Source organism: Palaemon carinicauda, chromosome 43 (assembly GCF_036898095.1).
Source record: "Palaemon carinicauda isolate YSFRI2023 chromosome 43, ASM3689809v2, whole genome shotgun sequence".
Lineage (NCBI taxonomy): Eukaryota > Metazoa > Arthropoda > Malacostraca > Decapoda > Palaemonidae > Palaemon > Palaemon carinicauda.
In genome coordinates this window covers 47,564,722-47,580,887 of record NC_090767.1, presented here as the reverse complement: position 1 = coordinate 47,580,887, position 16,166 = coordinate 47,564,722, and the positions used below count along the sequence as shown (strand labels likewise).

At 47.8% G+C, this 16,166-nt stretch overlaps 1 protein-coding gene and 1 long non-coding RNA gene across 2 annotated transcripts in view; one reads left to right on the top strand and one right to left on the bottom strand.

Annotated features, from left to right (window-relative positions):
• Positions 1-16,166, top strand: part of LOC137633837 (carbohydrate sulfotransferase 9-like) — a 246,562-nt gene that overhangs the window by 39,399 nt on the left and 190,997 nt on the right. The gene's annotated exons all lie outside the window — the stretch shown is intronic.
• LOC137633563 (uncharacterized) overlaps positions 1-16,166 on the bottom strand; it is a 48,259-nt gene that overhangs the window by 6,624 nt on the left and 25,469 nt on the right. Inside the window, exons 5-6 of the long non-coding RNA XR_011042273.1 lie at positions 10,205-10,615; positions 1,123-1,241 (exon numbers count right to left, since the gene is read on the bottom strand). This is a non-coding gene — a long non-coding RNA (uncharacterized lncRNA). The remainder of the gene's footprint in view (positions 1-1,122; positions 1,242-10,204; positions 10,616-16,166) is intronic.

Below are 16,166 nucleotides of genomic sequence, written 5' to 3'. Positions count from 1 at the left end.
CCATGAGTTGATTGCGGTCACTTGCAAGGGACTCAACTCTCTCCCCCAAGGCATGGATAGCACGCATCATGTCAGCCATCGATGGTTCCTGAGTGCTAGGAGGGGGGTTAGGAACAACCACTACAGGGGAAGGAATAGGTTGAGGGGCATGAGGAGAGGAAAAATCTATCGACCTAGAAGAACTTCTCCTTACCCTATCTCTCTCTAGCCTGCGTGTGTACTTCTCAAATTCGATAAAATCGAATTCCGAAAGGCCCACGCATTCCTCACACCGATCTTCCAATTGACAGGTTTTACCCCGACAATTGGAACAAACAGTGTGAGGGTCGAGAGAAGCCTTTGGAAGACGCCTAGAACAGTCCCTAGCATTGCATTTTCTAAACTTGGGAACTTGTGAAAGGTCAGCCATTTTGAATTGGTCAAGGGAAAATTCCAAAAAACGATCTAAGTCATCAACAATGAATCCGATACAAAAAAAGAGTTCAAGGATTTATTTGAAGAAAAACCCTGCACAGCGAAAGCTCAAAACCAAATTAAAGTACTTCACCAAATATGATGGGAAAAACTCCAGGTTTCAACAGCGAGTAAAGTACGTCTTGTCGACACGTCGACAGAGAAGAAATTGAGTCTTTGTTTACATTGAGTATGGTATCTGGCCGACAGTTGGCGCTGATGGGCACACCCGCAACCTGTATAGCGATCGCTGGCGAGTTTTTACAGTTTTTTGTCTGTCGAGCAACAGAGTTGCAGCTATATATATATTCACCGGCTAAGTTAAATATTTAAAATTATATTTTATAAGTAATTATAAATTATTTAGAGATAAACTCTACAACTAACTATGAATGATTTTAGGATAAACTGTACAAATACTGTAGATACGAATGATTTTAAAGGTAGTCTCTCTCTCTACTAAATTCTAACGCCAATGACAAAATAAGATTTCCTTTTCGTTGAGATCCGTGTTACTTAAAAGTCATATTAAAAATAAAAACAATAGTAATATTTCATTAATATTTTCCCATTGATCAGGACTTTTACTTCCATTCTTCGTACTTTGTAAATATGCATTGACGTATACTTCCATCACACATGTGGGTTGTTACCCAAAGGCTAACGTACCGTATTCAACAGCAGGCCTAATTTTAGGGCAGAAGAGACCATTATCCTTTTACCTCTAGCTATGGAAGTTTAAGCAGACCATCATGATCGTCATCATCACCATCACTGATGTTACAATCCTAATTGGAGAAGCATTTTACCATAAGCTACAAACGCTAATATTCTAAAAGGGAAACTTCACATTATGGTAAAAATACAACAGTAATTTCAAGAATTTTCAAGAGAAATAACTGGGCAAACAAGACTCGATAAATTTGTAAATTCATAAGAGTATTCAACAAAAACTAATTTGTAATGAGAGAGAGAGAGAGAGAGAGAGAGAGAGAGAGAGAGAGAGAGAGAGAGAGAGAGAGAGAGAGAGAGAGAGAGAGAGAGAGAGAGAGAGACTGACTTCTACCCCAGACTGCTGATCACAAGTGACAAAACTTCAAGAAAAATTTATGGTATCAAACATGTTGCAATTAGCATCATACCAAGTATTATGAACAAATTACTAAGTATTATTTAAAACACGTAACTTATAACTTTTTATTACCCTTACGGAAAAACACAGTGCTAAAGACAAAAAGTTTTAGATATAAGATCTCTCCATGTAAATTATATTTGTTAATGAAGTTACTAAGAAAATGTCACCAATAATCCATGAAGTCATGGCAACTAACGCTTACTTGGAGTCTATATGTGTTGATTGCCTAATAACTGCATACAATAGGGTGAATATAAATTAATAATGGTGCCCATTGATGGAAGAGACTATAACTTGAGTAAAGATCTCCTGGGTTCGATGGCGAGACATTAGAGAAAAAGGGAAATTAAAGTTGAAAATACACGGACTTGATTGAATAAGTTCTATTGTCCCTTAAATGGTGTAGTGGGAAATGAAAATCTCCCTGGAGATAGCGATCAAGAACTGGCTAATAAATTTCTAGAATTCTTTAAATGTGAAATATAAAACACTTTTCTAATCTTGCGGATAACTTTAAGAATAGTAGCCTGAATACAGGTTTTAATGAGTAAGCATCCTATTCTTTTTTCTGAGAAAGTGGCAAGGCCTATAGCTACACTGGTTCTGACTATCCAGACAAGTTCATATAAACTTATTTCGAAAAAGTGCTACAACTTGTAGGTAATAATTTAAATGAACCACTACTTAAGGATTTGCGGTCCACTGGTACTATATGTGAAGCTTTTGGATATCGAAATGATTACTTAGTTGACATAAATTACTATGTACGAATTGGAAACACTATTTCATCATATGAACCGCTAAACAGTGGAACCGTACTCGGTCCAGTCATATTTTGTATCTATACTATATGTTTCAAAAGTATTACAAACACATGCAATGAGGTTCAAGCTAGTTGCAGATTATACACAATTTTACTTCTCCATAAATGTCATTGATGATATAAAGTTCTTACTATTGTTAAACAGGGTGACAGACAGGGTGAGAACAGGTGTAAGAAATGAGTTAGCGGCTAGAGTGGATATGAATGTGTTGAGGTGGTTTGGCCATGTTGAGAGAATGGAAAATGGCTGTCTGCTAAAGAAGGTGATGAATGCAAGAGTTGATGGGAGAAGTACAAGAGGAAGGCCAAGGTTTGGGTGGATGGATGGTGTGAAGAAAGCTCTGGGTGATAGGAGGATAGATGTGAGAGAGGCAAAAGAGCGTGCGAGAAATAGGAATGAATGGCGAGCGATTGTGACGCAGTTCCGGTAGGCCCTGCTGCTTCCTCCGGTGCCTTAGATGACCGCGGAGGTAGCAGCAGTAGGGGACTCAGCAGTATGAAGCTTCATCTGTGGTGGAAATGTGGGAGGTTGGGCTGTGGCACCCTAGCAGTACCAGCTGAACTCGGCTGAGTTCCTGGTTAGGCTGGAGGAACGTAGAGAGTAGAGGTCCCCTTTTTTGTTTTGTTTCTTGTTGTTGTCGGCTACCCCCCAAAGTTGGGGGAAGTGCCTTTGGTATATGTATGTATGTGTATGTACTATTGTTAAAACAAAGTTCACAGTGTTAGGGAAAAAGATAAAATAAAAGAAATATCAATGACAACTTGATCCCCAACTGTAATTTCTCTCTCAGAGGTCAAATAAATAATGTAGCATGAATCGCTGGATATCACATTTAAACCATCCTTTAAAAAAAAAAAACTTATGATTAATTGTTATTACCATGATTGACTACTGTAACTATTACAACCTATCCGATTACAAAACATAATAAACAAAAGTAAAATTAATAAAAGAGTTTTCTACCTGAAATACGTTGGCTGTTCATTAAACCCCAAGTTATCAGAACCGGACGTCAAAAATATTTCAGATAACTGGTTATTGAAGCCAAGATGTACGCACGATCCAAAGTTTCGTTGGTCCCTCGTTATAAGTAAATAGAGGCCAGTAGTGAAAAACACACATACACACACACACTCTCTCTCTTTCTCTCTCTCTCTCTCTCTCTCTCTCTCTCTCTCTCTCTCTCTCTCTCTCTCTCTCTCTCTCTCTCTGTGTTGCAACTACTGCTGCTAATACTACTGTGGCTTCGGCTACTACCAATGCTAACACTACTACTACTACTACTGCTGCTGCTGCTACTAGAATATCAGAGAGAGAGAGAGAGAGAGAGAGAGAGAGAGAGAGAGAGAGAGAGAGAGAGAGAGAGAGAGAGACTAGCATACGATAGGTTACCGGTTTTTCACCCGCGGCTTCGATTTCCTTTACAAAGAGGGATTGTAACTACCTCTAAAGAGGCCTCTAGAGCTTCTACATATGCAACCCTAATGCTACATGACAAGCCCAGTGGGCATTGAAAGACTTGAGATAAGACTTTAGAGAAATTAAAAGACTTTTCTGTTTTGCAAGTGCTTCGACAATGTGGGTAATATGACAGTTAAACCGCAGCCATCGTGAGACTAATCTTGGGATACTCTCAAGTACTCCATGTATACGGCAAACAAATCCTGCAGTTTATGCAAGGAACAAGGCTTTCCGCGTGTGACAGCACCCGGTTAAACCTTTCAAGTAAAGCAAAGTAACTTTAGACATAGGCTCTTCAATTGCCAATGCTTTCGACCCAGTTATTACTTGAAGCAGTTAAGCTTTGCAATCTGTATTTTCTGAATAAAGAATAATTTCATTGACAACACACATTTTCAAACGGCTGCAATGTGATTAAAACTATCCAAATGACGTTTTGAAAAGTTACCGAGGTGGAAAAATAAACAATACTGGTGAATACGTTGAAGGACGTATAATATTTCAAGACTCCCTCCCTTCCAGGTACCGACCGGCTGGAAGTGACAAACGATGCCTGGAATGTTATGGAAATCAATCACAGAAGGAGAAGGGTGGTTTTATTTTTATTTAGTTTAGTTTATGGCAATTTACACCCATTAAAATATTGGCGTACTTTTTTTATATTATACCCCAATGGTCCCAACAGGGAAAATAGCCCAGAGAGGAAAGGAAATATGGAAAAATTGGAAATAAACAAACTATATGAAATTTCAACGGACATGGATAAGACACTTCTACATAAGATTTTCCTACTGGTTGTCTCTTCAGACCAATGATCATTTTTCTCTCAAACTTGTTATATTATTAGTAAATCTCCGAGATCATGTCTTCGCTAAAGGTATTCTGTATTACCCTTTCGCTTTTTTATTCTAGAAACAATTTTAACTAGACGACAGTGCTGTTTTTACTTTAAAGGTCATTGTAACGAAAACAATCGATGCAGACAGTTCACTTTTTTATCTTTTACTTCACTTTATGGGATGTTATCTGTCTTGTCACACCAAGCAAGACCTTTGAAACGGCATTTATTTGCCGTTAACAACGTTAAGGTCTTCAGAGAATTATACAGCACAGTCCACGTTAATTGTCAAATCTTCCTTGTAAAGGATTTTTAGAAAAATGAAACAAGAATGAATATAGAACTTCAAATTCTTGAAAGCTTATATATAAACAGTCCCTCTGACGTCAAGTGGGAGTTCGTTATACACTGGGCCACATATCTGAATGGTCTAGAACCCGCAGTCGATGTGCATCTTGGCTCTGGTAACTTTAAATCAGAAAATGTTTTATTTTGACCAGGCTGACACGAGTCTTTTTATAGTTTATATATGACATATCTGTTTTGACGTTGTTGCTATTTTTAGAATGATTTATTGTTAATTTGTTCTCTTCATTTATTTATTTCCTTATTTCCTTTCCTCACTGGGTTATTTTTCCCTATTGGAGCCCTTGGGCCTTTAGCATCTTGCTTTTCCATCTAGGGATGTAGCTTGGCTAATAATAATAATAATAATAATAATAATAATAATAATAATAATAATAATAATAATAATCTGTAACTACCCAAGTCTCGTGTCGATGTACGGCAGTTTTTTTAAGGTTTCAAAGGCCACTCATGAATGACAGAATCAAGGACAGTGACATTGCCATATCGAGCAGGACAATGCCCTAGAGACTGATCATATATACATATGATCAACACCCAAGACCCTCTCCACACAAAGCTAGGAGCAAGGAGGGACAGACAATGGCTGTTGATGACTCAGCAAATAGACCTATAGGCTACCTCAAACTCACCCTCCTTAGCTAACAAGGATGGTGAGGTTGCAGCAACCGAAGGAACTATCGAGTTTGAGCGGGACTCTAACCCCAGTCTGGCGTTCACCTGTCAGGAACGTTACCTCATTAGTCACCACAACCCTGAGAGTTTCAAGGTGTAAAGGCTACTCATGAATGGCATAGGCAAAGGGCAGGGACATTACTCTAGCAAGTAGGACAATGTTCCATAGACTGCCTATATTCTTACAGATGTTTTCCTGGAAGAGGCCCTAGGGGGCCTGTGGCTCCAGTATGGTAGCCAGGACACTATGTGGGTGGCGGTGGCACGTGGTGTTCATCTGAGCTTTATAATTGAATTTTTTATCCTGTGTTTTCCAAAATTTATCAAGTCTTGACTCAAACTGTGTCACTGTCTCTGAGTGTACCACCTCGTCCGGCAAATTGTTCCAAACGTTAACCATGCGGTTAGGGAAGGAGTATTTGCAACTGTTCAGCCTGGCTCTTGTCTTGAATAATTTCTTATCATGGCCCCTTGTCACACTATCCTCCCTCATCCTGAAAAGACCCTCAGTACACTCCTTATCATACTTGTTGTTGACGATCTTAAATGTTTCAATCTGATCTCCTCTCGATCTCCTGTACGCTAATGATGGTAGATCTAATCTCTAAAGTCTCTCCTCATATGGCAGTTCCTTGAGACATGGCACCAGTTTCGATGCTCTCCTTTGCACATTTTCTATTGCATTGATATCCTTGATAAGATGTGGGCACCACACTGGTTGGCATATTCTAGGTGTGGCCGTACCAAGGATGTGAAGAGAGGCTTAAATGTTGCTGGTTCCAGGTGTACAAAAGTTCTCCTAATGAGGCCCACTATCTTATTTGCCTTCTCTATTTTCTCAGCCAGATGGTCAGCTAAAGTAAGTTTGTCGTCTATGACTACACCAATGTCTCTTTCCGTTCTGGTCTTGCTGATGTTGTTGTACATGATGTAGCCATTATCGTCTACTGAGGTGTTGCCAATTCTCATGTATTTGCTCTTCTCTGGATGGAAGAACAAAAGCCATTTCTCTGTCCATTTTCTAAGCTCGTCTAGGTCCCCCTGCAGTCTGTTGCAATCTTCCACATCCTGAATCTTCCGGAACACTTTAGTGTCGTCATCATACAAAAACACCTCGCTGCCGTGCTTAACCACTTCAGGTAGATCATTTATGAACAGAACAAACAGCAAAGGACCCAGTACCGAGCCCTGGGTTACTCCACTAATAACCTCTTCCCAATCTGATGCCTCACCGTTCACTAAAACTCTCTGCCTTCTCCCTGTTAAGAAACCCTGGATCCAGTTCAGTAACTTCCCTTGGATATTATAGCTGGCAACTTTTCTCATCAGCCTTTTCTGTGGTACGCGGTCAAAAGCCTTCATGAAGTCACAGTAAACCACATCCACTGCCATCCCCTCATCAAGTGCACACGTCCAGTTATCCAACACTTTAATGAGCTGTAATGCTGTTGATCTCCCAGATATAAATCCAAACTGTCTCTTGCTAAACATGTTTTTCTTCATATGTGTTAATATTTCTTCTTTGAGTAGTGATTCCATAAGCTTAAAAATGACTCTTGTAAGGCTGACCGGTCTGTAATTTCCAGGATCTTTCTTATTTCCTTTTTTGAATAAGGCAGTAATATGTGCAATTCTCCATTCCTCTGGTACCACACCCTCCTGTAGTGAGCTGTTGAACAATATCCTAAGTGGTTCCAATTGTTCTTCCATCAGTTCCTTTACAATCCTTGGATGTATTCCATCTGGACCGGGTGATTTGTTCTTTTTGAGTTTCTGGATTACTTTCCTTATTTTTGCGTGGGTGATATCCACTCCTTTAATGACAGGTACTTCTCTTGCTGTAGCCTCTGGTATTTCCCCTTCCGGTTCTCTGATAAATACCCCGGAAAACTGTTTTGATAAAATATCTGCCTTCTCCTTGTTGTTAGTTGTGGTACTTGTTTTTTCATTTCTGTCATACAGGTCACCTATACCTGACTTTGTTCTTGTTTTAGATGTAACATAATTCCAAAAAATCTTGGGATTATCTTTCACATGACTCGATATTTCTTTCTCCTTTATCTTTACAGCATTTCTGGTCTGCCGCCTGACTTGATTATGTAGCCACCTGTACTCCTCCTCCACGCCTCTGACAGTTAGAACACGTTGGCGCGCATGTGAAGGAGCACGAGACTGCGCGGGTGAAGGAGTGCGCTGAGCACTAAGCGATCGACGGCGGCGCGTAGGAGAACGACGATGGCCAGGCGAAAAAAGTCGCGAGTGACTTGGCGAGTGTTTGCCAGGCGGAGAGCGCTAGCGCGATGGTGAGCGATGTCGCGTGCGTTCCGGAGAACGATGGCGCGTACCACGAACAAGCGAACGACTGCGCGCAGGCAATTTATCGCCCGGGCGAGTCGGAGACCTGGGGCGATCAGACTGAAGAGGGCGAGGGCGCTCAGGAGAGCGCTTGCGCACAGGCGAGTGATCGCGTGTACGCGCAGGAGAACGTTAGCTCGCAGTAAGATTACTGCACACATCTGAAGAGGTGGACGAACGCGCAGGCGAACGCTCGCGAACAGGAGCTTTAGCTCGCTGTTGCGCCGGAGCAGAAGGGCGCGCAGGGACGCGTGGGCGAGGCGACGGGTTAGTACCCTTGCCTAAGTCCAGATCAGGTGATCATGGATGCGGTGATGATCGTTGGCGCGCTGGGCGCACATCAGGAACAGGTTGAGCAGTAGCGCGACTGCGCACAGGAGAACGATGGCGCTCAGGAGAACGTGGGTGCGCCTTGCGCACATCAGGAACATGAGGGCGCTGCTTCGCAGGAGACCTGCGAGAAGGAGAGCGCTGGCGAGCAGGTGATCGCTGCCACGCAGGAGAGCGCTGGCGAGCAGGTGATCGCTGCCGAACAGGAGAGCGCTGGCAAGTTAAGTCTGAAGATTGTAACTCTGGGGAGCGCTTGAGCGCTACTGCACGCGAACGCGCAGGTGGGCGCAGGGGAACCCTGACGTGCAAGGGACTTACCCCCACCGTGAGTAGAGTCCCTTTACCCCGAAGGGATCGGTGCCTGTTGGATAACAGGGTGAGAAGGCGCCCAAACCGCATCTGCAGCCAGGAACAGAGAAGGCAGGTCGGAAGGTCTGGCAGGCGTAGGGGATCGCGAACGATCCGCGGAGAGGTCAAGGGGCGCTGTTGTGACGGGCTGCTCCTGACGGGGAGGATCAGGAGAATACGACCCAAAGAGGCACCTCCAAACTCCTTTATAGGGAGAAGGAAGTCCTCTGCTGCGAAGAGGCCGGCGGGCCTTACGTCGAATACGACCACAAGGAAGGGCGTCCGGGTCATCAGTCCTCCGAAGAGGAGTCTCTGTCAGCTCGCTCCCCCGAGGGGGAGACCCGCCCGCAGGAGAGACCGTGGGACTCCCCTCCCCCCTCGGAGGATCTTCGGAGGGAGGAGAAGAGCCATCAGCAACGTCCGCAACAGGAGCAGTATCAAGGGTTTGACCAGACCCGTCGGAAGCCTCGGGCAAAACAGTGTCGACAAAATCCGAAGGGAATACCTCCGGTATTACCGGCGACTGTTTGACCGCAGCCCCCAACTGGATCAGGTCAAACAGGGCTTCCTTGGAGGGCGTGCCCTTAAGCCCCAAGAAAGCCCAAAGCTGAAACAAATCATTATTAGCAACAGTTTGGTCAAATTCATCAAAATCCAAATTATCCTCCCCCGGAGGAAAAGAGGGAGCTGCCACGCTAAGGGAGGCAACGCCCTCTCCCGCACCCCGAGGTCGGGAAACACCACTAGGGCCTGCGCTACCACTCGGCAGCCTCTTACGAGAGATCGATCGAGTGGGAGCTTCGGAGGAGGTTCGGGCGGCGGAAGAGGAGTCCTTGGAGCCTTCCTTCTTCAAGGTTGCCCTGAAGGAGAACGGTCTCTCTTAGACTTCTTCTTACGCCGGCGTCCGAACTTCTCCCACTGGGAGGCAGACCACTCCCTACACTCACTGCACGTATTCTCTCTATCACACCATCGGCTTTGGCACTGCGGTCAAAGGGTGTGAGGATCGGTGTCCTCCGCTGACTCCCACAAGGGCGGCCAGCGAGTCCAGGGCACTTGCGCATAACGATGACAACAGTCGAGGCCAACTTCCAAGCACACAGAACTAGAAAAAGTAAAAAAACAAATTGAGGCTGTCATTAACGAGGACGAAAAACAGCAACGTCTGTCTTCGTCCGAGCCAAAAAGTGAAGTGGGACAACTCACAGGTTTGTGGTGGGGGAGGGGTAGCAAGCTACCTCTTCCCTACCCCCTGCTAACTAGCGGGGGGTAGTTAACGCTCGTTAAAAATCTAATGGCTCATCATTTCAGCTACGCCGAAAGTAAACCCTATGTAAATAGCGTGGTTTGTATTTCGGTTACGGAACAATTACATATTTAAAGATACCATTACCTTCAACAAGTAACAGGAGTAATCACCTTTTGATATTATTGTTGGACGAGCATATGAAAGAGAAGACATTCTCGACGGGATCCTGGTTTAGCATACGCATGCCCGGGAAGCTGGGACACACACGGCCGCAAAGTTGGCGTCGGCCTTTTACCAGAGGGCGTACATCACCTCCAGACAGAGGTCCAGTTGAAAGTAGTCCCTCAGGAGTCTCTGGCATTCTGTCTCGCTGATCACACCGGATTGGTAATCAGAGTTACCATTTACTTTGCTTCTTTCGGTCTTTTATCTCTTCACTTTCGGCGCTGGCTCTTCGCCGTAACGCACCGGAAGCTCCGGTGCATCGTGGGTCTGATAGAGGATGCCGGTGTCATCTTGGCACAGTCCAGACGTGGTTTCCTATGATGCCATGCCATTTCCCAGGCACAGCTTCCCTCCATCTGAAACGCCAAATGTTGCGTAAAGTATTGACATTTTCATCAACTTATGACACCAGAAATGAGACTACAGTACTGTATTATTAAAACTGCCTCTTCTCATTCATCACCATCAAACCTCACACTTCTTTATTCATTACTGTATTCCAAAGAGTTGCCAAACCTCTTAGACACTATAAACCCCAAAAAGGAACCCCACATCTTTGCTAAGACTGTATAGAGTCATTCCTTCTTCCTAATAAAATCATACATTTTAAAAAGTACAAAATATGTGGCAGTATGTTAAGTGTCGGTACTTTTGCTTTACATTTCTTAACCATTGAAGAATATGAAAAAAGTGTATAAGACATTATTGCTCATAATCAAAACATCAAAGAGATGGCAGTCTATCATATTGATTCCAACTGTCTCGCAGAGTCTACCTTAAATAAAATCCCCAGGTTTTAAAAGTAATTTCTGTTTTCCCTAACTATACAAACCACCGTTCTTCAATAGGAGACTTATTATCCTTAGGAGGGAGGAATTCCCTCTGATTAAACCGGACGGTTTACTTTCCCGGGAAATGCCAAAGCACTTTGGTCCTGTGGAGGAGCGGAAGTGACGGCTCCTGCCCATCAACCTCCCAACGACTTGGACGTGAAGATGAGGAAGGTGATGGGATAAGCCACTACCAGGGACTGACAGACGATCAAGAAAGAAACTACATCTGTGTGGATTATACGTTGTCTGAATGTGTGGTCATAAGAGAACATGGGTTGCATACATCTTCCCATCCTCCCCAATCATACGGCCTAGCTGCATCTATCATCCGGTCCAACAAACAACAGGCTGACTACTGTGCCCCAAAGGAAGAGGAGAAAACAAAGAAAATCCCAGTAAATGTTACATCTCATTCTGTTTATGATGTTACGAGAAGGTTGAAGCAATATAAAGAGGAAGAAAAAGATAAGAAAGAGAGAAATTTAGATTCGAACTGGGGGTGCAATTTCCCCAAGTTCGAGAGCCCTCTTGCCCGTCACCAAGTTTCAGCACGGGAATAGAATGCTGTGCTGAATCTCAATGACTTCATCATGGCATTCTCTCATTAAGAGGGTTGCCAGGAATGAAGCGAGCTGATAGTGTTATCGAGGGGACTTCGGACCACCTCAGAATCTCTACTGCAAGATGGGATACCTGTTGTGAAAAGGTACCTCCCTATTTGTTGATATAAGCCACTACTGTAGTGTTGTCGCGCATCACCGCCACGGAGTGGCCCGCCAGGGTCCGTTGGAACTGTTGAAGGGCCAGATACACGGCCTTCATCTCTAGCAGGTTGATGTGTAGGTACTTTTCTGATTCTGACCAAAGGCCTGAGACCCTCAGGTTCAGAATGTGGGCCCCCAACCCTTCTTTTGACGCGTCCGAGAACAGTGTCAAATCCGGGGGAAGGACGAGAAGATCCACTCCCTTTCGTAGGTTTTCGTCCATCAGCCACCACCGCAGGTCCGCCTGTTTCGTGGATCCCAGAGGGACCAGAGTGTCCGGGGAATCGGTGCCCTGATTCTACCGGGACTTGAGCCGTCATTGCAGGGATCTCATCCTGAGACGGCCGTTCGGGACCAGACGGGCCAGGGAGGCTAGGTGACCTAAAAGACATAACCATGATTGGGCTGGATGCTCTTCCCACCTGAGGAAGGGCTCTGCAACCCTCCTCAGCCTTGCTATCCTGTCATCTCTTGGAAAAGCTTTGTGGAGATTGGTGTCTAATAACATGCCTAGATATACCAGTCGTTGGGTCGGCTGCAGAGAGGACTTCTCGAGATTTACATTGATCCCCAGATCTTGGCAAAGTCCCAGAAGCCTGTCTCGGTGTCGAAGAAGGGTCGACTTCGAGTCTGCCAGGATCAGCCAGTCGTCCAGATATCGGAGGAGACGGATGCCGTTCCTGTGCGCCCACAACGAAATCAGGGTGAACACTCTGGTGAACACCTGAGGTGCTGTGGAGAGACCGAAGCACAGTACCTTGAACTGGTAGGTCTTGCTGTCTAGGCTGAATCTCAAGTACTTCCTGGAAGACGGATGGATTGGGATCTGGAAGTATGCGTCCTTCAGATCCACTGTGCACATGAAGTCTTGTGGTCTCACTGCAAGTCTGACCGTGTCCGCTGTCTCCATGCTGAACGAAGTTTGTTTGACAAACTTGTTCAGAGTTGAGAGATCGACGACGGGTCTCCAGCCTCCAGACGCCTTCTTTACAAGAAAGAGTCGACTGAAGAAGCCTGGGGAGCCGTCGACAACCTCTTGGACAGCATCCTTCTTGAGCATGGTCTCGACTTCTGCCCGAAGGGCTAGCCCCTTTGCCGATCCCATGGCATAGGAGCTCAACGAAACTGGATTCGCTGTCAGGGGAGGTTGAGATGTTGTGAATGGGACGCGATATCCTTGGCCCATCACAGAGATCGTCCAGGAATCGGCCCCATGTTGCTGCCACCTGTGCACGCAACTTTGTAGGCATCCCCCCACAGGTGGACACGCAGGGGGACTGCCAATCCTAGCGTTTACGGCCATGGCCGCTCCCTCTAGGATTTCTGCCATCCCTGGAGGACTTTCCGCCCCTCTTGTCCTTGACAGGAAAGGGCTGTGGCTTAGACACCTTCCTCTTAGCTGCGGAGCCTGCTTCGGTGTCCTGCAAGGCTGGTGTTGATGCTGTTGTGGAGCTGGAGGCTTGTAGGGCCGAGATGTGAGAGCCCTTTGGAGGAGCGAATCATGATTCGACTTCCTCCACCTCTCAGCTATACGTTCTATGTCCTTGGGCTCAAACAAGCTTCCTCCAAGGATGGAGGAGTGTCTGAGCCTGCAGACATCCACGGCGGGGACCTTCGGATGGAACTTATCGGTCACTGCATCAAGTCGCTTTAAGATCGAGTTGGCCCACAGGTTGGTAACCTGGTGATCCAGGAACTCGATGGAGCGAGTGCCCGAGAGGAGGAAGATCTCCAGGGCCTTCCTATTGCTCTCCTTAGACAAGTCCTCGGAGCGCAAGAGGCTGCCCAGAGAACCCAGCCAGACGTCCAGCCACGAAGTGGTCTGCAGGGCACACTTCGCGACCTTCTCCTGGCTAAGGATCTCCGAAGCCAAAAATGTCACCTGCCGGGAGGAGAGCTTCTCAAGAGGAGTTCCCCTTGTGAGCTCTTCCACTGAGTGGTGGAGGGGAAGAGCTATACTGGACTCCCCCATGATCTCAAAATACCTCCTCTGCTGTAAACGAGGAGGTGGGAGGAGTTTGTTCCCGGAAGAAGAACGGCTGGAGGAGGCGAGTTCCGAGAGCTGGGCTTCGACCTTATCTCTGGCACTCTTCACCCCCTGGGACCAAGGCAAAGCTGCACTGGCCCTTGGGGGTTTCTGGGTACCATAGACTTGGTCTAGGACCGTATCCTTGCCTTCGCGAGGGGCAATCTCCAGGTCCTTGAACCTGTTGAGTTGCCTCATCAGATTCAAGACCTGCCAGAAGGCATGCTCCGACTCGTGCTGCTCTCCTCCCTGTGGACTGGCAGCTAAGTCTCCTGTCCCCAAAGGCTCTTCTTGGGGAGACACGTAGACGTTCTCCCGGGGTCTGGTTGGCTCTGGTCGGATCCATGAAGAAGACCTAGGAATCGTCTTTGAGTCCTTGGGTTCCCTCCTAGGAGGGATACAGGACTCAAGCAAAGAGGTCTGGAAGGTACCTTCCATGCGAGACGTTTCTCTTCCTCGAGGTGGGGTTCCTCCCATTGGTGCCGTGGAAGAGGCCCTCACCCCGCTGGACTCTCCTGAGGACGGAAAACCTTCGTCCACAGGAGACGGAGAAAACGACTGCGAAGGGGATGGAGCCTTCCTGTCGGACCTCTTGGGAGCCAACTTCTCCCTGGAAGAAGTCACCACGAAGTCTACTCCTCTCCTTCTCTTCAGCGGGGGTGAGTCTGTCTTTGGTTTAAGTACCAGATCAGCGAGGGCCAGCTTCACAGCCTGCACCACCGCTTTCATCAGGTGACCAAGCAAGACTGACGGGTGACCGACGCAGTGTCAGTAATCCCTGCTGGAGGGAAGGGAATCTCCTGATCCTTTCAAGTGGACGCAACGGGGCCTGCCTGAAATGAAGAAAGGGAAGAATGTCGCCTGGACCTCACCGGTGACTGTTCCTGGTCCTGGACGAGAGCCCTGCGCTTGCGCGGTGGCGATCCTGATGGCGATATGGAAGTACGCGTCCCCGTAGGAAGCACGCGCTGCGGATCCCAGCGAGAATGGGGGTCGCGCGATGGAGCATTCGGAGGGTCGCGCGTGGGCGACTGCTGGATCGCGGGCGAGTGGGCGCGCTGGCGAGTGGGCGCGAGGGCGTGCTGGCGAGTGGGCGCGCTGGCGAGTGGGCGCGAGGGCGTGCTGGCGAGTGGGCGCAAGGGCGCGCTGACGAGGGAGCCGTTGGCGTAGAGGTGAAGGTGCGCGCGAGGGTAGAGGAGATCGCTGTCGTTCAGGAGAACGATGGTACGCAGGAGATCAACGGCGCACTGGAGATCAATGGCGCGTGGGTGAGCGATGGCGAGTTGGCGAGCGATGGCGAGTTGGCGAGCGATGGCGAGTTGGCGAACGCTGGCGAGCGATGGCGCGTTGGCGAACGATGGCGCGCAGGTGACCGACTGCGCACAGGAGATTTAGCGCGTGGGCGCGTTGGAGACCTGTGACGATCCGAGGCATGGGCACGCTGGCGAGCGCTTGCGCACAGGCGAAGGATCGCGCGGGGGCGTAGGGAGATCGTTGGCGCGCAGGAGGGTGTCGATGCGCAGTCAGCTGGGGCGCAGGATCAGATGGCGAGGAAGTGGGCAAGGGCGACGCTCGCGGTCAGGCTCAGAAGATGTCTCGTGGGCGTGAGCGCGCAGGAACTCCTGAAGTGCGCGCGCACTGATGCGAAGGCGAAGATGGGCGCACAGGTGCGCGTGGGCGAGGCGAAGGAGTGAAGTCCTTGCCTGCGTCCAGATCCGAAGATCTTAGGCGCGTGTTGGCGCGCAGGGCGCGCATCAGGAACAAGGTGCGCAGGGCGCGCATCAGGAACAAGGTGCGCAGGGCGCGCATCAGGAACAAGGTGCGCAGGGCACGCATCAGGAACAAGGTGCGCAGGGCGCGCATCAGGAACAAGGTGCGCAGGGCGCGCATCAGGAACAAGGTGCGCAGGGCGCGCATCAGGAACAAGGTGCGCAGGGCGCGCATCAGGAACAAGGTGTGCAGGTGCGCACTGACGAGCAGGAGATCGTGGGCGCTCAGGAGAATGATGGCGCGCATGGCGCGCAGCAGGAACTGAAGGGCGCTGACGGCTAGCAGGAGAGCGCTGGCGAGACAAGTCCAAAGAATGAAGCTCTGGAGAGCGCTTGTGCGCTACTGCGCGCAGTTGAGCGCGCAGGGGACCCCTGACGCGCAAGGGACTTACCCACACCGTGGGATAAGTCCCTTTGCCCCGAAGGGACCGGCGCCCATCGGATGACGGGATGAGAAGATCTGCGGAGAGGTCCAAGGACGTGGCTGCGACAGTCTGCTCCCGACGAGAAGAATC